The sequence below is a fragment of the Podarcis vaucheri genome, assembly GCF_965113315.1.
Source record: "Podarcis vaucheri genome assembly, chromosome: 2".
Taxonomy (NCBI): Eukaryota; Metazoa; Chordata; class Lepidosauria; order Squamata; family Lacertidae; genus Podarcis; species Podarcis vaucheri.
In genome coordinates, this window is record NC_138760.1 from 103,765,971 (window position 1) to 103,787,709 (window position 21,739).

The following is a 21,739-nucleotide window of genomic DNA, read 5'->3' on the forward strand; positions in this document are numbered from 1 at the left end:
TATGGAAAACACGAAAACACACACACACACACACACACTCTCTCTCTCCACTTTAACACCTAATTATATTACTTCCATCTAAAGTGTACCTAAATGTTGCAAATTAATAGTAATTTCAGGTTTTGTTTAGCCTTGTAAATACTGACTTACCAAAAAAATGTGTGCTAATCATGGCTCCAGCTGACAGCTCCATAAACCACCCACTGCACACATGGAACTCCCATGAGCGAAGGCAGCCCCATTCCCCTCAAATGGAAGGTATACAGATGATGCTGACTAGAGGTAAAGTGTCTTTTGTTATCCTAGGCAGTGCAGGCAATGGGGTGCAAGATATTTTACTTGCAGTTTTAAAGTTTCTGTATGTCGTAACCCACCCTGAGATCAATTAATGATGGAAGGCAAGGTATAAATCTCATATAACAATAAAGCAAACAAAATCAGACCAGTCAATTTAACTAAAGTTAATGTCTTAATGTCCCGAAAATAATTGTTCATAGCAGAATGGTCAGGCTAGAGTGTGCTGCACTTAGCTTTGTATCTCTGCTGATTATTAAGTGTATCACAACTGGTGGTTCAGACCTTGTAGAAATGGTCTCCTTAGTGACAGAGCTACTATTTACACACGGTCCCAGGGGATGTTTTATGTTCACAAAACTGGTCTTCTCTCTCCCCCCCACCACAATGGTTTAGATTATGGATTGAATGAATGATTGAAACTTTATTTGCGTCAGCCGTTGGCCATAGCAACAAAAAACACTGTGATATACACAGAACAAAATAAAAATCTGAGTCAGAGGGAATCCGCCATTACCGACAGCGCCACCCCGGAAGTCCCTATATAAAACACAGTTTAGGGTCTTGAATCAGCAGTCAAATAGTGGACCTCCCCCACAACAAACACTGTGAGGTGAGTGAGGCTGAGAGACTTCAGAGAAGTGCGACTAGCCCAAGGTCACCCAGCATGTGGAGGAGCGGGGAATCGAACCTGGTTCACCAGATTATGAGTCTTCCGCTCTTAACCACTACACCACACTAGCTCACAGGAGCTGCAGCTCCACCTTCAAGGAATGCCTCGCCGCCTGCTGCTGCCACAGTGGCAGCAGTGGTTGTGGTGCACTCCTTGGAGGCTGTATCTGCCTCCTCCTCCTCAGCCCTACCCTCATTCCACCTCTACAGCAGCAACTTGATGATTAGGAAGTGCTGCTTATCTCCTCCTCTTCCCAGGCTAGGAGAGCACCATTTTGTGGTTTGCCTCAGGTGACAAAATGTCTTGGGCCAGCCCTGGAATGATGGCTGCAATGAATGGCTTCTTGGTTCAAGCAAAGGGATGTGCTTCCTGTAATATTCTTATGCGAGTCCCTCATGCATTCACCTACATGGCTGCACACCTTCCTGTTAGCTGTGTAACCACAGCAGATTCCAACAGCTCAACAGATGGTAAACTGGACTAGCTCTGGCACCAGCTCATGCTAAACTGGCACACACAAACACAACACAAATCCTGGCCACTTAGTTGGTCTCCTTTTAACCCTTTACACATATGTACCACACATGTTGTTGTACCCAGCACGCACGCACGCACACACGCACACACACCTCTGTATGAGTTTCCTGCAGCCAAGCTTGAGGAGACACATTGGAGCAAACTCTCTGCTCAATTCCTGTGGGGAAAACCTGGTAAGAAAATGTAGGAGCAAAACCTCTGCAACAAATCTGAATAAGTGAGGTGCAAAATATTGATTCAATCCATAGACTGAATGTACTGCTCTTGGCTGTACTTGAGGGACAATTCCAACAGATTCAATACAAAAAACGCTTATGCCCCTGAGGAGATGGCAGCACTGAATCAGTGGCGCATGCCCTCCTCACGTGCACTCTTTACAAAGACCTGAGGAATGAGATCACCGCGCCTCTTTTATTGACCATTCCGGGTCATCCAGCCACTGCCACAGTATCTTTTCTCCTGGCAGATCAAGAGGAGATTGTTAGCCACTTTGAGACTCCTTAGGGTAGTGATAAAGCGGGATATCAAATTCAAACTCCTCCTCCTCCTCCTCTTCTTCTTTAGATCCTGCCTCACCTCACCTTGCCTCATGTGTGGGCCAGACCTGCACCATTCCATCTCCTACTGTACCTAAATACCCTGGAACAACAATACACCTAGACAGGGCTTTTTTTTCAGCCAGAACTCACCAGAGCACAGTTCCGGCACGTCTCAGGTGCTCACTTTTCATCATCATCATCATCATCATTTTATTTTATTTATTTGTATGCCGCCTTTCGCAGTTAAAACAAGACTCAAGGCGGCTTACAATATGAAAAGACTTACATAGTTACAAACATAGCAAAGTAATCATAAAAATAAATAAAACACATCAAAAACTACATAACCAAATTGAACAATTTCCACATAAAAATAAAGATACAAAAAAAAAATCAATATCAATAACAGCAAAAACTCCTGACAAAACTTTCCCCCAAGTACCCTGGTCCTTGCAGCAGCAGTTCTTATGAAGCCTGTCAGGCCCTGCCCTGGGCCAGGTGGAAAGAGGCAGGAACTCCCAGCAGGTCGGACCTTTGCTGTTATAAGAGAACAAGGGAGTTCTGGTGAATTTCGGCACCTCTTTTTCTAGAAAAATAGCACTGCACCCAGGGCATGCTGGGAAAAGGAAATAGAGGCCACAAGCCAGAATTCGCCTTAGAAGTGAAACCTTAGCAACTTCAAGAAAGGGACTGATGCCACTCCCAAATGATAAGTCCTAGAGAATTTGGCACTTTCTCCTGAAAAAAACAAATCAACAAAACAGCCCATATTCACTACTTCTGAATAGGGCAGTCTCATTTCTGGACTACTTGGACCTCTGTGAAATGATTGACAATCCAATCTTCTGTTTTCAGTCATATAAGCAGACAGATAAGGAACAAGCCAGAGGAAGAGATAAGGGAAACAAGACGTTGTGAAGGGGAGAATGGAGAGGAGTACAATTTTGCGTCTCAGCTGCGCAAAAGTTAGATAAGAGTATAACACAATGTCCTTTGTCTTATAAACAAAACAGGGCCCTTCACCATTCCATATTTTAAGCTGCCTTATCCTCTTGAAATATTTTGCTGATATGGCCTATTCCCAATAGTGAATGACAAGTCCCATTTATTCATAATGACTTTCGGTTTTTGTTGCTGTCTTCCTTCTTTGAAGCTTATCAAATTAGTAAAGCTTCTCTATATAAAAAAAAGATGTCCCATGTTCACCTGAACCACTTTTCAACAGAAAGAGTTTTCATTTCCCACTTGGAAGCAATTTCAGTTTCTGCCACAATTAAAGTATTAATCCCCAGCCCTCTTTTTTTGTGCTAGGAAATAGTGGAGCCTTGGCTGTTAATAAACAGTGGCTTAAACAGTGTTAAACAATACATTCTAGGTACCTTTGAAATGTGGGCTTGAGTTGAAACCAGCATGTGTAAACACAAAAATAAAAGGAGCTAGGAACAGAATGCATTGGTACAAAAGCATAAAGAAAATTGATGGTTTTCCTAGCTTAGCCTGCCACTGAATTATCTCTATTCAGAGCTCCTGATAAATACAAAGGTTGTTGGAATCACAGAAACATAGAATTGTAGAGGTGGAAGGGACCACAAGTGTCATCTAGTCCAATTCCCTCCAGTGCAGGAAGCATCCAAAGGCACCAGCCAAGATAGCCCCCCCAAATTCCAATTTACAAACTATTAGCATCATAACCACAAGCCCATGTCGCTCATAGGCCTGTACCAGTAGATAAGGCAGTGGTAGGAACCTTTCTCAGTCTGAGGACTGCATTCCCTCATGGGCCATCTACTGTGGGCTGCATGCCAGTGGTGGATGAGGTGAGAGGCAAAAGTGGGCAGGGCACAACAGGGGCCTCTTAGTTTTGTGCAGTAGGTTCTAGTCCAGCCTTGCAAAAGTCAGAACTTTCTGCAACCCCCACATCCCTCCATCCAGGTCAGCAAGAGACATTTTTACACCTTAAGTACGCATTACAGGTGGGCAAAAGCACTCAAGGAGGATACACAACAGAACTGGTGAGAATTATGCCTGGAGAGAATATGTGGCTGCATTTGGTCCCCAGGCCTGAGATGGGAACGAATGACTCCTGCAAAATTTACATTGGCTGTTCCAATGCTAAAGAAAGCTGGGGTGTCACTTTAAGTTTGAGTGGAGCTGCTATATTCAGTGAAAGCGTAACATGATTCCTCATGATGGTGAAGAAGAAGAAGAAGAAGAAGAAGAAGAAGAAGAAGAAGAAGAAGAAGAAGAAGAAATTATTTATACCCCACCCATCTGGCTGGGTTTCTCCAGCCACTCTAGGCAGCTCCCAACCAAATATTTAAAACACAATACAGTGGTACCTCGGGTTAAGAACTTAATTCGTTCTGGAGGTCCGTTCTTAACCTGAAACTGTTCTTAACCTGAGGTACCACTTTAGCTAATGGGGCCTCCCACTGCCGCCTTGCAATTTCTATTCTCACCCTGAAGCAAAGTTCTTATCCCGAGGCACTATTTCTGGGTTAGCGGAGTCTGTAACCTGAAGCGTCTGTAACCCGAGGTACCACTGTACAGAATTAAACATTAAAAACTTCCCTAAACAGGGCTGCCTTCAGATGTCTTCTAAAAGTAAGATGGTTGCTTATTTCCTTGACATCTGACGGGAGGGCATTCCACAGGGAGGGCAGCACTACCGAGAAGGCCCTCTGCCTGGTTCTCTGTAACTACACTTCTCACAGTGAGGGAACTGCCAGAAGGCCCTCAGCGTTGGACCAATGGAAAAGATGCTGCATCACAATGCAATATCTATGGGGGTGTTTTTTTATAAAAAGGAAAAGGAAAGATGGTACCCCCTATTGCCCCCAAAGTAAGTTAAATAAGATCACATAAGTAAAATAGTACCTTGCTTTTACTTGACATCAAGAACAACCAAAAGTGAGACAGATAGAAAACTATCCTGACTAATCCATGCAGGAATCAAAGTGAGTCTTCTGACAAAATGCTTAAGTGGTCACACTTGAGCTGCAAATTATCTGCATGAACTAGATGATAAAACTGTCCCCTCCATTAAGCTGCATGAAGCAGATGCCTCCTAAAGAACTCCTTTAACTTTCCTCAGGCACCTATTGATTATAGCCAATAGCAATTAAAAGTAGAAGACAATTAAGTTTAAAATTTAATGGCGTTCTGCTCCTGTTAATTTACTGTGCATCCTAATCAATTCATTGCCCTAGACAACAATCTATTACAGTAAATTTTTAGTTCCTCCAATGTTCCTTCTGCTGGAAATATAATGGTAATAACAATAATTAGAGCCAGAGAAATAAATAAGAAAATGGGGACATACCATAATTAAAAATTGGATTGCCCACTGCGATGACAAATGCAGTGGTTTAAAGCAACGTGTATCTTTTCGCCTGGCACCATGGTAAGCCTCAGCTTTGAATAATCCGAGATAACTTCTTAGCCCTATGCACACACAATCAGAGCGCATACTGAGCATTGATACCCTGGTAGACTCTGATGTCTTAAGTGATGGATTTTGCTAGTTATTCAGTGCCCAGCCCTAGTAGGCAACTAATTTGTATTGGGGTTCATATGTTGGCTAAGCCAACACCTGCAGTGCATCATCAGGAACATAGGTTCACCCCCTTCTCAAAAGAAAACCAAAGGCCGTTTAATTGTGGCATGGCAGCTTCCATTAGCTACCTCCAGTCTTGCTGGCTTTGGGAGCACAACCATGCACTCCTTTCCAGTGCCAATGTTTCCTGTCAGTGTAAGGGCATTAGAGATGTGTTGCCCAGGGATTGGGAACCAAGACGTAGGAACCTGTGGGCCTCCAGGTGTTGTTCAACTCCCATCCATCCTAGCAGCAGAGCTCCCTGAGCTCCATGCACCTCACTTTCTCCCCAGTTACTCTCAGTAAGGGTCAGCAGTGCTCAGCATTGGGGACCAGGCACACAACTGTGTCCTGCCTACATTACCCTGCTGACCGCTGCTCAGCCCCATCCAGTATTCCCAATGGTGAGGGATGATGAAAGCTGTAGTCCGGCAATATCTGGAGGGCCAGAGGTTTCCAACTGCAAGCATAGATCTTGGCTGCGCCCATTTTGAAGGTTTTTTGGAGCAGTTTATTGCTTTTTGAAAAGCCCCAATCCCATCTCCACATCTAGGTAGCAACCCATAAGCACCAGATTTATTTATTTAATTAATATGTATTCATCTGAAGATCACGGGATGGTTCACAACATCAAAGTACAAAATGAGAACACAAAATACACAATTAAAATAAGAACAAAAATGAACCAATAAACCCTCCCTCCCAAAACACATATAAAAGGGCATCAGATGTCAATCAAAGGCCTGGTTGCAGAGGTCATATTTGCTTGGCACCTAAAGGTTTATACCGAAGGCTTTGAATTGGGCCCAGAAACTAATTGTCAGCCAGCACAGGCAGGCCAGGATCAATGTAATATGCTCAAACCGTCTTGTCCCAGTGAGCAGCTTGGCCACCAAATTCTGCAACAGCTGAAGTTTCTGAACAGATTTTAGAGGCATCCCTATATTTAACACACTGCAGTAATCTAGCTTAGAGGTCACAACAGAAATTAGCCTATCTCTATCCAGATAGGAGTGCAGCTAGGTCACTAGCCAAAGCTGATGGAAGGCACTCCACACCACTGAGGTCACCTGAGCCTCAAGCAAGAGAGAAGGATCCAGAAATATTCCAAGCTGTGCATCTGCTCCTTCAGAGGGAGTATAACCTCATCAAGAGCAGGCAACCTCCCATCTATCCAGTCTAGGGAATCGCCCACTAACACTGTCTCAGTCTTATCAGGATTGAGCTTCAGTTTCTTGGCTCTCATCCAGTCCATAATTGAGGCAACGGTCAAGCATCTCCACTGCCACACCTGCCAATGTAAAGGAGAAGTAAAGCTGTGTGTCATCAGCCTATTGCTGACAGTGTACTTCCAAATTCCAGATAATCCTACTCAAGAGGTTTCATGTAGATGCTAAATAGTATAGGTGATAACATTTAACCTTGAGGAATCCACACTGAAGGCACCACAGGGCCAAAGAGCACTCCCCTAGCAGTGCATTCTGGTAGGACCAGAACCACTGCAAAGTGGTGCCACCCACCCCTAACTCCTAACAGGCACTCCGGAAGGATACCATGGTTGATGGTACTGAAAGCCATTGAGAGGTTAAGGAGAATTAACAGTGACACATTTCCCCTATCTCTCTCCCAACAGAGAGATTGTCATATAGGGCGACCAAAGCAGTTTCTATGCCCAAACCAGGCCTAGACCCTGCTTGAAATAGATCTAGAAAATCAATTTTCCCCATATGAGTGCCTGGATCTGTTCCATTATCACCCACACAAGAACCGTGCTCAAGAAAGGGAGATGGGCAACAGCCCAGTAGTTACTGGGTTGTTCTGGCGGTTCCCTCATTGCGAGAAGTAAGGTTACAGGGAACCAGACAAAGGGCCTTTTCGGTAGTGGCACCCACCCTGTGGAACACCCTCCCTTCAGATGTGAAGGAAATAAGTAGCTATCCTATCTTTAAAAGACATCTGAAGGCAGCCCTGCTCAGGGAAGTTTTTAATATTTAACGCTGTATTATTTTTAATAGTTGATTGGGAGCCGCCCAGAGTGGCTGGGGAAACTCATCCAGATGGGTGGGGTATAAATAATAAATTATCTTCATCATCATCATCATCATCATCATTACTTAGATTTTCTGGATCCACAGAGGGTTTCTTGAGTTGTCATCTTACCACTACCTCCTTCAAGTAGGCAGGGACCACCCACTCTCACAAGGAGGCATTAAGCACCTTCCTGGCCCAGCCAGATGTCCCCTCTCTGTCATTGATCAAACTGCACTGTCATTTGTACTGTCTTAAACTTTCCAAAAGTCAGACAAACAAGACTGGAAGACATATAAAATTCCCTGAAGTGCAGAGCACTCCCTATCTTTTATAATTCATGTGCTGAAAATTGCTTCTATCTCCACCAATTTAAAATCTGTGCAATAGTGGGTTGGTGTTTTTGCTGAGTCTGTGGCTTAAACCAAATCCCTTGAGATTGATTTGTTTCCCAAATGTAAAGATAACTACAGTGGCTACGCATGTAAATTACTTGGGGGAAGTTGAGTGGCTTACAAATTCTCAACAGCTTGGGTGGAATTCTAGTTCCAATTATAGAACTAGCAGGGCTAACTTCTCAAACGAGAGAGACCATAAACTGTCCAGGCATCCTACCATCTGACCTGCAAATCCTTCCCTTATCTTTAGATGTTTGGGGACACGAGGTGGTTGTTCAATGGTGAGGCAAAGGCCCATTGTACTTTCTTGTTATTTCCTCAGCCTCCAAAAAGCATCAACCTGGATGGCTTTAAAAGATGATCAGACAAAATCGTGGTGGATAAGGCTTTCAGTGGCAACAAACCAGATTCTGCTGTTATTGTTGGAGGCAATATAATTCTGAATACAAGTGGCCGGGAAATGTAGACAGTGTGCTTAGGTAGGGTTGCCATATTTTGAAGAGCAAAAAGAGGACATATCTGCAGTTATTCTTCCTGCGGGATGAGTGGGGAGGAAAGTAACCCTCAGAACTGGAGGGTGACTGACTCGCTAACACCAAGTGGCAGAAAGAGTTAAGGCAAGGCAGAGAGAAGGAGAGAGGGAGGGAAAAAGAGGGAGAGAAGACTTTCACCTTCGGCTAGCTGAGAGGCAAGGAGTAGCTGGGGTAGGAGCTCCAGTCTGGAAAGTTACAGGTAGCAGCAGCCATTGCTGTTGTTGCAGCTGTTGCTGTTGTTATAATTTCCCCAAGTTTCTGTTGAGGTGAGAGCTTTTGCACCTCCTCCCATTCAGCTTCTTTTGTTTTTCCATGTTGGAAGTGATTGTGAAAAGCAAGAGCAGGGAATCCCAGGTGGCCACCCGGGGGTCTCTTTTCTTCTTTCCCCTCAGCTTTCTCTCTCTCCGCTCAGCTCATGCCACCCGTTTGAAGAAAAACACGCTTCCAAGACCCCTCCCACGGTTCCTCTGGAGAAACTCGGCTCCTTTTCATGTTTTTCTGTCTCCTGGAGTGAGCGAGGGTCCCTGGATCTCTTCTCCGAGCCAGTCAGGGCGGGGCTGCCGTTCTCCACCCCCTTTCTGTGCCTTTTCTTCTTGAGGTAGCAGCACCAGCAGCAAAGCCCGTGGGGTGAATTCACTCGCTCGCTCCTTTTGCAGAGGCACAGTGTGCCTGTACTTGTACCCTTCTCACACCTGTAGAGTGGGGTCGGCCGCCAGTCCTGGCTCAGCCTCGCTTAAATTACTTCTGGTGTTGCTTTTCTTCTGTTCACTCCCTGTGGTTGTGCCTCCTCCTGGACGTGGAGAAACAGCAGCAACAACCAGCGCCACTGCCACTTCTTCCTCTGCAGCCACCTAGGCCATGGGTTTGACATCATATCCTTCCAACATGGCAAGCACTTATTGCCCACCGCTCTGATTGGGTTGCCCCAGCCACTCCGGGTGGCTTCCAACATACATAAAAAAATAATAAAACATTAAACTTTTTTTAAAAACTTCCCTTTATAGGGCTGCCTTCAGATGTCTTCAAGAGGTTGTATAGTTACTTGTCTCCTTGGCTCAGGGGTTGCATATGCATTGGACAAATGCCTGACTATACTGGTAGAGGCTTTTGCATATGGATCAGAACCAGGGCATCATATCACATCAAGGATCCATGAGCAAAGTCCCCAGTTCCATTTTTGGATTTTCACCCAATGCATGGAAGTTGTGGATCAACACCAACTTGGATGCCTTCAAAAGGGGATTAGATGAATTCATGTTTTTGAAATATGCCCTGCATCAAAAATACCAGGGTGGTGAATAATAAATGTAACAAAAAAGTAGAAGGTAACACAACCACAAAATGCTGTACAATACAATTGCAAAACAACATTAGAAGGTATCAATGATATAGATGGAAACTGGCCATTTTAAAAAGCCTGGGCAAACAGATTTTTTGTTTAGCATTGCAAGGTTGGTGCCAGCCTCTATGTCTTGCATGTTCCACAAATGTCATACTAGAAGAGGCTATATGATATAATGTACTTTCCATATTTTTTTTTAAATAAACACATCTAATTGAAAGCAAGGAAACACTAAAGACAAAAATGTCAACCATATACCCCACTCCACCTGGTTTTACATTCTTTACTTCTGCCAGTTGCCCAGAAGGATGAAATTCAGGCCAGTTCACTATAATTCTGGCAGACTGGTAGCCAAAGTGCTCAGATATTTTTATCTCTTTCCCTACTGTTCTGTTCTCGTCCTTTCATTCAGTCCTCTGAAAAATCAACCCTCACAGCCAGAACAGAACATGTAAATTTTATTATTTTGCAAATTTAATCTGAGCACTAAATATATGTGTGTGTGTACAGAGCAAGGATAGCCCCAGCCCGGAGTCTTCCTCTCCTTGCTAAGGAGCCAGAGCATGTATTTATGGCAGATAAGATCTGTTGCTATTATGTACTCCCTTCTGAGATGACTAGCAGTGAACAGTCTTAACAAAGTTAAATCCATTCATTGACATGCTGTGGTTGTTGTACTAGCTTCAGACTTGTGTTACACCTAAATCCCTGTGAGGCCTGGCATGGTTTTGTTCTTCAGAGCTATTAACTAGCCCTTTGGCTCCGATGTGCACTTCCCAAACCCAATCCTTCAACTTTTCCTTCATTACCTTCGATTTCTCTTTGAAAAACTTCCCTGCCACTTGGAATTTCTCCCTGCCAGCCCTTCAGATAGCAAATTTCCAATGGGAAGAACTTCAATGTGCGTTGCAGACAATTTAGTTCATCAGTCACTTGTATGACATGTTGCTGGAAGCCTTGTTTTGTGTGGGTTTAAAGCTGGGCTGAAACTGCATGCTCATAGAACAGAGACAGAAATAGGATTCTTTTATACACAGGATACAGTTCTATCGCAGTCCTTGTTATCTCTCCTACAAAGAACAGCACAACTTGTTCCAGTGGGTAAGGAGCTGAGCAACACAGGGGAAGGCCTGAGGTCAGGGACCGTGACTAAAAGCAACAGGGGGCCGGAACAAGCTTTCGTTGTCCCATGTCTCTTTCTCATGGATCCAAAAGTCACCTGTCTCCAGACATCACTCAAACTTATTCATGCTGACATCTGTACCTACTGACCTTTGAAAGGCATCCAAACTTGCAAACGCCACACACCACATGGACACACATCCTTGTCCCCTGGGGAAACAGTGTGAGGAGCTGCGTGTCTCACTTTCCCTTTGGGGCATCTGCTGCCATGGTCCATGGTTTCAATGATACAGTTTGGAAAATCAGATCTGAAAAGCACATTTTCAAATTCGGCTTCTGCAAGGTCTCGGGGACTTCCAGGCATACCAGATTCCTTTGCCCAGGTGCTTCTCTCCATGTGGCTGTTGGAACGGTGATAGAGCTGAGCCCCAGGGCTTGTAGGCAACAGCAAGGAAATGGGATGGGCCACTAGGCAAGTGGGGAAGCCAGCCCTACAACTTCGCCCCACTTCCTAGCATCCTTCAAAACCAACCATAAGACATGGGGGTTGGTCCTTCCAGCTCCAGCAACTGCTCTGCACTGTTCTGTCATGGGGTTGTTGTTTTTTTAATTGATAGTTGCCCATCTGGTGGCTATGGGGACCAAGGAAGGTGTTCACCCACACCATGGTACCCATAGGACTAGGTGGATGATCCCTGACACACTGAAGTCAGCCATCTTTTTGTCCATACAATGTCCTTGAAAAGCTACTGGGGACATTGTATAGGGGAATAGGATGGCTGCCGACATAGGTACATCATAGGACAGACATCTTTTTCTCCATTCAACTCCCCAGGAAGAAATTCTTATGTATTGTCATGCTATGCAGCCACTTTGTAAGAGCATTTCAAAACACTTGTTGTTATATACTTTGCTACCATGTGATATCTTTAAACTGCTGACACCTGTGTCCTACCATTCAGAAAAGTGTTAAATTTTCATTCTCACTGAAGTCCAAGCTGACGTCATTCTGTTTGAGATTTTATACAGATCGAATTCCTTCAGCACCCTTTCCTTAAACGAAATCACAGTAGAATATCTTAGAATCATAGAATCATAGAGTTGGAATAGACCACAAGGGCCATCGAGTCCAACCCCCTGCCAAGCAGGAAACACCATCAGAGCACTCCTGACATATGGTTGTCAAGCCTCTGCTTAAAGACCTCCAAAGAAGGAGACTCCACCACACTCCTTGGCAGCAAATTCCACTGTCGAACAGCTCTTACTGTCAGGAAGTTCTTCCTAATGTTTAATAATAATAATAATAATAATAATAATAATAATAATAATAATAATAATTTATTATTTATACCCCGCCCATCTGGCTGAGTTTCCCCAGCCACTCTGGGCGGCTCCCAATCAGTGTTAAAAACAGTACAGCGTTACATATTAAAAACTTCCCTAGAGCATGCACCACTCTGGCGAGACAGTTCGCGGGCAGGTAGGGTCTTAGCTTGCGTACCAGGTGAAGCTGGTAGACAGCTGCCCTGGACATAGAGTTAACCTGTGCCTCCATGGACAGCTGTGAGTCCAAAATGACTCCCAGGCTGCGCACCTGGTCCTTCAGGGGCACAGTTACCCGATTCAAAACCAGGGAATCCCCCACACCAACCCACTCCCTGTCCCCCCAAAACAGTACTTCTGTCTTGTCAGGATTCAACCTCAATCTGTTAGCCGCCATCCATCCTCCAACCGCCTCCAGGCACTCACACAGGACCTTCACCACCTTCACTGGTTCTGATTTAAAGGAGAGGTAGAGCTGGGTGTCATCTGCATACTGATGAACACTCAGTCCAAACCCCCTGATGATCTCTCCCAGCGGCTTCATATAGATATTAAAAAGCATGGGGGAGAGGACAGAACCCTGAGGCACCCCACAAGTGAGAGCCCAGGAGTCTGAACACTCATCCCCCACCACCACTTTCTGGACACGGCCCAGGAGGAAGGAGTGGAACCACTGTATGACAGTGCCCCCAGCTTCCAGCCCCTCTAGACAGTCCAGAAGGATGTTATGGTCGATGGTGTCAAAGGCCACTGAGAGATCCAGCAGAACTAGGAAACAGCTCTCACCTTTGTCCCTAGCCCGCCGGAGATCATCAACCAGCGCGACCAAGGCAGTTTCAGTCCCATGGTGAGGCCTGAATCCCGACTGGAAGGGATCCAAATGGTCCGTTTCCTCCAGGCGTTTAGGTGGAATCTTCTTTCTTGTAGTTTGGATCCATTGCTCCGTGTCCGCTTCTCTGGAGCAGCAGAGAACAACCTTTCTCCCTCCTCTATATGACATCCTTTTATATATTTGAACATGGCTATCATATCACCCCTTAACCTCCTCTTCTCCAGGCTAAACATGCCCAGCTCCCTTAGCCGTTCCTTATAAGGCATTGTTTCCAGGCCTTTGACCATTTTGGTTGCCCTCCTCTGGACACGTTCCAGTTTGTCAGTGTCCTTCTTGAACTGTGGTGCCCAGAACTGGACACAGTACTCCAGGTGAGGTCTGACCAGAGCAGAATACAGTGGCACTATTACTTCCCTTGATCTAGATGCTATACTCCTATTGATGCATCCCAGAATTGCATTGGCTTTTTTAGCTGCCGTGTCACACTGTTGGCTCATGTCAAGTTTGTGGTCAACCAAGACTCCTAGATCCTTTTCACATGTACTGCTCTCAAGCCAGGTGTCCCCCATCTTGTATTTGTGCCTCTCATTTTTTTTGCCCAAGTGCAATACTTTACATTTCTCCCTGTTAAAGTTCATCTTGTTTGTTTTGGCCCAGTTCTCTAATCTGTCAAGGTCTTTTTGAAGTGTGATCCTGTCCTCTGGGGTGTTAGCCACCCCTCCCAGTTTGGTGTCATCTGCAAATTTGATCAGGATGCCCTTGAGTCCATCATCCAAGTTGTTGATGAAGATGTTGAATGAGACCGGGCCCAAGACAGAACCCTGTGGCACCCCACTAGTCACTCTTCTCCAGGATGAAGAGGAACCATTGATGAGCACCCTTTGGGTTCGGTTAGTCAGCCAGTTACAAATCCACTGAGTGATAGCATAGTCAAGACCGCATTTTACCAGCTTCTTTACAAGAATTTCATGGGGCAGGCTTGTAATTCTGTCAAAAAACGAGATCAGGTTAGTCTGACAGGACTTATTTTTCAGAAATCCATGCTGACTATTGGTGATCACAGCATTCCTTTCTAGGTGCTCACAGACTGTTTGCTTAATGATCTGCTCCAGAATCTTCCCTGCTATTGATGTCAGACTGACTGGGCGGTAATTATTTGGGTCCTCTCTTTTCCCCTTTTTGAAAATAGGGACAACATTTGCCCTCCTCCAGTCTGCCGGGACTTCGCCTGTTCTCCAGGAATTCTCAAAGATGACTGCCAGTGGTTCTGAGATCACATCTGCCAGTTCTTTTAATACTCTTGGATGCAGTTCATCTGGCCCTGGAGACTTGAATACATCTAAACTAGCCAAGTATTCTTGTACTATCTCCTTAGTTATTCTGGGCTGTGTTTCCTCTGCTGAATCATTTGCTCCAAATTCTTCAGGTCGGGCATTGTTTTCTTTATTGGAGAAGACTGAGGCAAAGAAGGCATTGAGGAGTTCAGCCCTTTCTGTGTCCCCTGTTTGCATTTCACCATCTTCTCCTCTGAGTGACCCCACTGTTTCTTTGTTCTTCCTTTTGCTACGGACATACCCATAAAAGCCTTTTTTGTTGCTTTTAACCTCTCTAGCAAGCCTGAGTTCATTCTGTGCTTTAGCTTTTCTGACTTTGTGTCTACACGTGCTGGCTATTTGTTTGAATTCCTCTTTGGTGGTTTCCCCCCTTTTCCATTTTTTGTACACATCCTTTTTTAATCTTAATTCAGTTAAAAGTTCTTTAGATAGCCACCTTGGCTTCTTTAGGCACCTTCCATGTTTCCGTCTCATTGGTATTGCCTGACGTTGTGCTTTTACTATCTCCCTCTTAACAAACTCCCAGCCATCATGAACTCCCTTTCCTTTTAGTATTACTGTCCATGGGATCTCACCCAGCACTTCCATAAGTTTTATGAAGTCGGCTTTCTTAAAGTCAAGAAATTGAGTCCTAGTATGCTTGGCTGCTCCTTTCCGCTGTATAGTAAACTTCAGAAAAGCATGATCACTCGCGCCTAATGATCCTTCCACTTCTACCCCACTAACCAGGTCATCAACCTTGGTTAGGACCAGATCTAAAATGGCTGTTCCTCTTGTTGCTTCTCCCACTTTCTGGACAATGAAGTTGTCTGCAAGGCCAGTGAGGAATCTGTTTGACCTTGTTATGCTCTTGGCTGAGTTTGACATCCAACAAATATCCGGGTAATTGAAGTCCCCTATTACTACTATCTCCCTTCCTTTTGCATGCTTGGCCATCTGTTCCAGGAAAGCATCATCTATGTCCTCCGTTTGGCTTGGGGATCTATAGTAAACTCCCACCATGAGGTCTCTGTTATTCTTCTCTCCCTTAATTTTGACCCAAATGCTCTCACTTTGGCTTTGAGGTTCTAAATCTTGGATCTCTTCACAGATATACACATCCCTGACATATAACGCCACTCCTCCTCCTTTCTTGTCTGGTCTGTTTCTCTGAAATAGATTGTATCCCTCCATTATTACATTCCAATCATGGGACTTATCCCACCAGGTTTCAGTGATGGCTATTATGTCATATTTAGTTTGCTGTACCAAGAGCTCAAGCTCATCTTGTTTATTTCCCATGCTTTGCGCATTAGTGTACAGACATTGAAGTCCATTAATCATTCCCCCGTGTCTCTTATTTAAGGATTTTTTCCTCCCACCACTAGGTCTGTGTGCTGTTTGCTCCATTTGGTCTATGACATTTGGATGATCATCCTCATCAATTGATAAACTCCTACCTTCAGGAGCACTGTCTCCCTCCCCCACATTAGTCAGTTTAAAGCCCTCCTGATGAGGTTTCTGAGGTTTTTGGCAAAAACATTCCTCCCAACCGTTGTGAGGTGCAGCCCATCGCTTGCCAGAAGTCCATCTTCAAGAAACTGCAGCCCATGATCTAAGAATCCAAACTGTTCCTGTTTACACCATTTGCGAAGCCAACTGTTCACTTCCACTATTTTCCCCTCTCTCCCTGGGCCACGTCATTCAACTGGGAGGACAGATGAGATGACAATTTGTGCATTTAATTGCTTCAATTTCCTGCCCAGAGCCTCGTAGTCTCTTTTGATCTTCTGGAGGCTATTGCTTGCAGTGTCATTGGTGCCCACATGAACCAAGAGGAAGGGGTATTTGTCAGTGGGTTTTATGATTCCTTGCAGTCGTTCAGTTACATCTTGGATCTTAGCCCCGGGGAGACAGCACACCTCCCGAGACATCTTGTCAGGCCCACAGATCTCTGCTTCTTAATGTAGTAGTACTTAGCACAGAGTTTCAGTTAATCCAAATCTGTGAAAACCTTACCAGTTCTAAGGATTTCAGATGTTTTGAATTGTAAATCTTTTGGGAACAACCCTCCCAACCTTTTAAATAAATTGTGGGTGTGTTTGTTGATCTGAGCTCCTAAAACAAACAAACAAACAAACAAATGGTACTGGACTAAGTTGGAGGTCTCTTAAATGAGGGGAATGCCCCTTCCCCCCAAAAAAACACACTGGGGAGGTATGTCTTGGCAGATATATATCGTATCAGATATTTCTGAACAAATTGAAATCTCCGGATTGTATCTGTAGGCAGAAAAACTCACTGTTTTCTTCTGTACTGTAGAGCATCGTCTGGTGCGTCTCTCTGTCTGAGTGTGCTAAATGGACCTCAGTGGGGAATGTTGCTCTTGTCTCCGCCTTCCTGCCCCCCTCTTTACAAATGAAGCCATCTGAATTCACAAAATCGAAAAAAATACGAACCTCCTGCTCAGTTTCCAGTGGCACTGCAGAAGGACAGGGCTATAGATTTTCCCAGGAGTGAAAAATAATTCACCCAGTCTGCTCGTTATTCATACAGACAGTGCATTAATAATATGGGACCCTGAGATCTCTCCTTATCTAGGCCGGAGCACAGCTAGAGGGATGAGGAGCTGACTCTTTGGATTTAAAATAACATTTTTCCCCCTCTTTCTGTGGAAATAAGAATTGATTGAAAGTACTTTTAAGGAGTTTAGAGAGAGGGGAGGGGGAAACCCCGTTCTTTGATACCATCTAAAGTACATATTAGATAAATAGAAAACTATTGGCTTTTTGACTGTGAACAATTTTCACTTGATTCAAGTGCTGATATAGAAGAGCTTCTGAGCGCAATACAAAGTATTTACTAAGGACCTCCTCAAAGCCCACTGGAGCCGATGCGCACATTCCCATTAACTTCAACAGGCTTTGAATCAGCTGCCTAAGTATAAAAATTCCTCACCATCCAAAGCTTGTCAGGAAAAATTAGGCCCAGTTGTTTCATCTGCGTGTGGGGGAAAAAAAATCTTTCTCATATGTGAGTTAGAGAGCAAACAAATTAAAAGCAACAACAAAATACTGTCTCCTTAAGGAGCAGGCATACATTGCCAGAAATGGCATTAGCCATTTCATCACCTGAGGAGAAAGGGCGAAATCACACCCCTAGCCTGTCATTCAAATCTGCTTCATCCATTCACCATCCTCTAGTATAGTGGGGCCATCCCTACCATTAGGAAGAATGAGGTGGCTGCCTCAGTCAGGCAGCTGACCTTGGCTGCCATGTATTATTGCTGGTTTGTTTTTTTTGTTTATCCAGGTTGGGGAAGAATACTTGTGGGGATTTTCTGCATCAGATGCCAAAATAACTTGTTTGGCCTCGGGTACTTTGCACCTTGTCGGGATGTGGGTGGCGCTGTGGGTTAAACTACAGAGCCTAGGACTTGCCGATCAGAAGGTCAGCGGTTCAAATCCCCGCAACGGGGTGAGTTCCCGTTGCTCGGTCCCTGCTCCTGCCAACCGAGCAGTTCGAAAGCACGTCAAAGTGCAAGTAGATAAATAGGTACCGCTCCGGTGGGAAGGTAAACAGTGTTTCCGTGTGCTGCTCTGGTTCGCCAGAAGCGGCTTAGTCATGCTGGCCACATGACCCGGAAGCTGTACGCCGGCTCCCTCGGCCAATAAAGCGAGATGAGCGCCGCAACCCCAGAGTCGTCCACGAGTGGACCTAATGGTCAGGGGTCCCTTTACCTTTACCTTACTATGCACCTTCTCTGTGGGAGGGCACTGTTTGTTGCTCTGCCTCAGGTAGCAACGTGTCTTGAGTTACATCTACCCAGTAAGCATTGCATCACAATTCCTTCATGGAGCTTTTTACATGCCTCACAGTGGACAACCTGGATATACGTAAGTTTCAGATGTCTAATTCCTGAAAATGGAGTAATGGTATACTCCCATAGAAGGGGCCGGAAATCCCAGTTTCCTCTGCCTGCTATCTCACGTAGTGCTTAAACCAACAGTCAATCCAGTCTTAACTCTTACTCCAACTGAGAGTCACTTTGGAGAGCTAAGTGACAAAAACTTGTACAGTCGTACCTTGGTTTTCAAACACCTTAGTTCTTGAACATTTTGGCTCCTGGATGCCTCAAACCCGGAAGTGAGTGTTCTGGTTTGTGAACTATTTTTGGAAGCCGAATGTCCTGCAGCCAGTCAGAAACCGCACTTTGGTTTCTGAACGTTTTGGACGCCGAATGGACTTCCAGAACGGATTCCGTTCGACTTCCAAGGTATGACTGTATTTCAGATAACTACATCACACCATTTGGGAATCTTAACCCAATGCCTATCACATTTTTAAAAAGAGAGACACGGTGTAAAATACTGGCATGGTCAAGTGAGGGGAAAGTAGGCACCGTGGAGCAGATTTCAATCTTACTATAATTCGTAAGATATTTATGCTTGTATCTAATCGTATCCATGTGCAAATGGAGTGGATTTCTGTTCATACAATGGGTTTCCCCTTCTCTTGCCCCCTGAAGCCTGCCTGTGCCCCAGAAACTACTTAAAAAGAGTGTTGGGAAACCCTACAGTGCAGATCTGAAGGGGTATAACAGGTGCATGAGGGAGAAGAGGATGAAGAACTCCTGGTGTGCAAAGTTGGATTTCACCCTTAGAGCCGCAAAGGAAGCAAATTCTCCCTTCAATTAAATACATATCCAACTCACTGTTGCAGTATCTGAAGCGCTCACCAAAGGAGCCTGATGATCACATGTATATGCTTCTTTATAAATTACTTTTTATACACAATTTTTAAAAAAAATGAAAAAGAGGCTGGATTCTGGAAAAATGAGAAAGTCAGAAAAAATAATAAGGTAAGCGTTGCATGAGTTTCCTAATATAGGGTTGTAATATGTCCTCTTTTTCCAGGACACGCCCTCTTTTTCTGTCAGGGGGGATTTTTTTTAAATTGCCAAAATGTCTCTGGCTATACAGTACTTTCTAGATGAGATATAGACATAGCTGGTGGTTGAAGACTTTATTTCCTCTTCTCCTGCCCCCCTCAACAATCTATCACTGCTTCTATAGCCTACATATAGCAGGGGTATTTAAAATGAGAGTCATCATAGCGTCCTCTTTTTTGCTCTTCAAAATATGGCAACCCTACCTAACAGAAACCACCCCTGTCCTTGTGTTAGCCAAGTATTCACACTATGTTCATTACAAAGTCAGGTTGCTGAACTGGTTTGCTGCTGACTTTCAAAAAACATTAATTAAATCTCGTCCACTGTAGCCACTTGAATTATTAATGCATCAACACAAATGAGACAAAAGGTGGCACAATGGGATAATTCTGAAATTTAAAATGTAATCCTGCATTGCCTGTGCACACATTACTCAACCCTTTGGCAGCTCCACTGGAAATTTAGCTGCTGTGCTTACTTCTGAATAGTTACAAGCCATTCTTTTACCAGTGACTAGGGGAACAACTCCCAAGAGATAATGCATTTCTATGCAACAGACTTCTAGCATATCATGGAACATAAGGTAAATTTCCTAGCTGAGGAATAATTCACCCCCCGAGAAAACACCAATGAAAATACATCCATTGGAAAATACATCCACTGTTGTGTGGGGCTTCAGTGTGCACTTGGAGATCTCTGCGTTCAGGAGCTTACTTGATCACTCATCTAAATCAAGGAATACTCTATACACAGCATGGGGAAAATGTGGATCTTTCCTTGACTCACAGAAGAGAACAGCTATGCACTTACTGAAGTCTCCAAATTATGGATGTATGCACGAGTCCCCAGGGTCATTTGTCCATTACACATTCATTCACATAAGAAAAGCTGTTAATAATGGAACCACAGAGGGAATAAAAACGTGGTACTTTCAGCACAGATGTGATAGATCCATATTGGTAAGTGAAGTACAGTGGTACCTTGATTTACAAACTTAATCCATTCTGAAAGTCCGTTCTTAAACCAAAGCGTTCTTAAACCAAGGCATGCTTTCCCATAGCAGCAGGGGACTCAATTTACACTCAGCAGAAAGCAGAACATGTTCTGCTTCCCAGGCAAAGTTCACAAACCAAAATACCTACTTCCGGGTTTGCAGCGTTCTTAATCCAAGTTGTTCATAAACTAAGCTGTTCTTAAACCAAGGTACCACTGTATATTAAGAGAGGGAAATGTTTATTTTTCAAACAAACAAACAAAACCACACATATGTCACACAAAAACAGAATCCAAACCAAGACTGAATCTGCCAGTCCAACTGATCTTGGCAATTGACTATTTGAGGATGAAATCCTAATTCTAAGATCAGTAGGACTTACTTCTGAATAGATATGGTTAGGGTTGTGTGGTCTTTCATCAATTACTTATTAAAACTTTGAAAGAGTGATCACGGCTGATGATGATGTTGTAAACCATATGGCCACTTTAAGGAAACAATCTTATATTGTTCATCGACTATAAGGACAGGTCCACGAATCCAGTGCGCACAGTCCTATACTTCATACTGTCGTGGTATACTTGTAAGCTGTATACTCACACAGAATGTATGTGTGTGCATCTGTTGAGTAGGAGTCTGTGTAATCAGCACTGAGTGGCAGCAGGGGACAGCAATAACTATGCCAAGTTAAAGTGGGTTGCAAATGGCCACAATTTTTTCACTGGCTACAGCTTCTAGAGTTTGATATTGCATAGGGCTAGAATTGAGTCACTAGACAGCCTGGCTGCTGGCGAATACTGCTGTCCAAGCCCAAATGCTAGGACAACATTGCTGGGAATGTCAGCAATCTTGGGCCCACCATGGCACAAACTGATACTGCACAACCATCCTGAAACATGAGTGCAGGTGCCCCCAAAATGACAGCCCAATATCCCTCCTAGGGATCCCTCCAGTGAGGAGCAGGAAGCTGGCTCCCCTATTTACCTATGGATCCAGTCCAATCCCTCCAGTGCTGGCAATGAGAAGTTCTGAGGGGAATATAGAGTGATGCACTTAAACCATGTTGCTTTGAGAAAGCTGGAACCTTTGAATCACTGAGCCTAATGGTGAATGTGTATAAAATTCTGTCCTGGCCTGATAGGCTATGGAAGGGTGGGAGTTCTGACAACCACAGTGTGAAAGCCAAGCCTTCTATTTATGTTCTAGGCATGGACCAGTAGGAGAACAGTCCACCTCAGGTCCATTCCAAAGCCACCCTCCCAGAA

At 44.4% G+C, this 21,739-nt stretch overlaps 1 protein-coding gene across 2 annotated transcripts in view; it reads right to left on the reverse strand.

Annotated features, from left to right (window-relative positions):
• Nucleotides 1-21,739, reverse strand: part of TAFA1 (TAFA chemokine like family member 1) — a 355,184-nt gene that overhangs the window by 46,181 nt on the left and 287,264 nt on the right. The window lies entirely within an intron of this gene.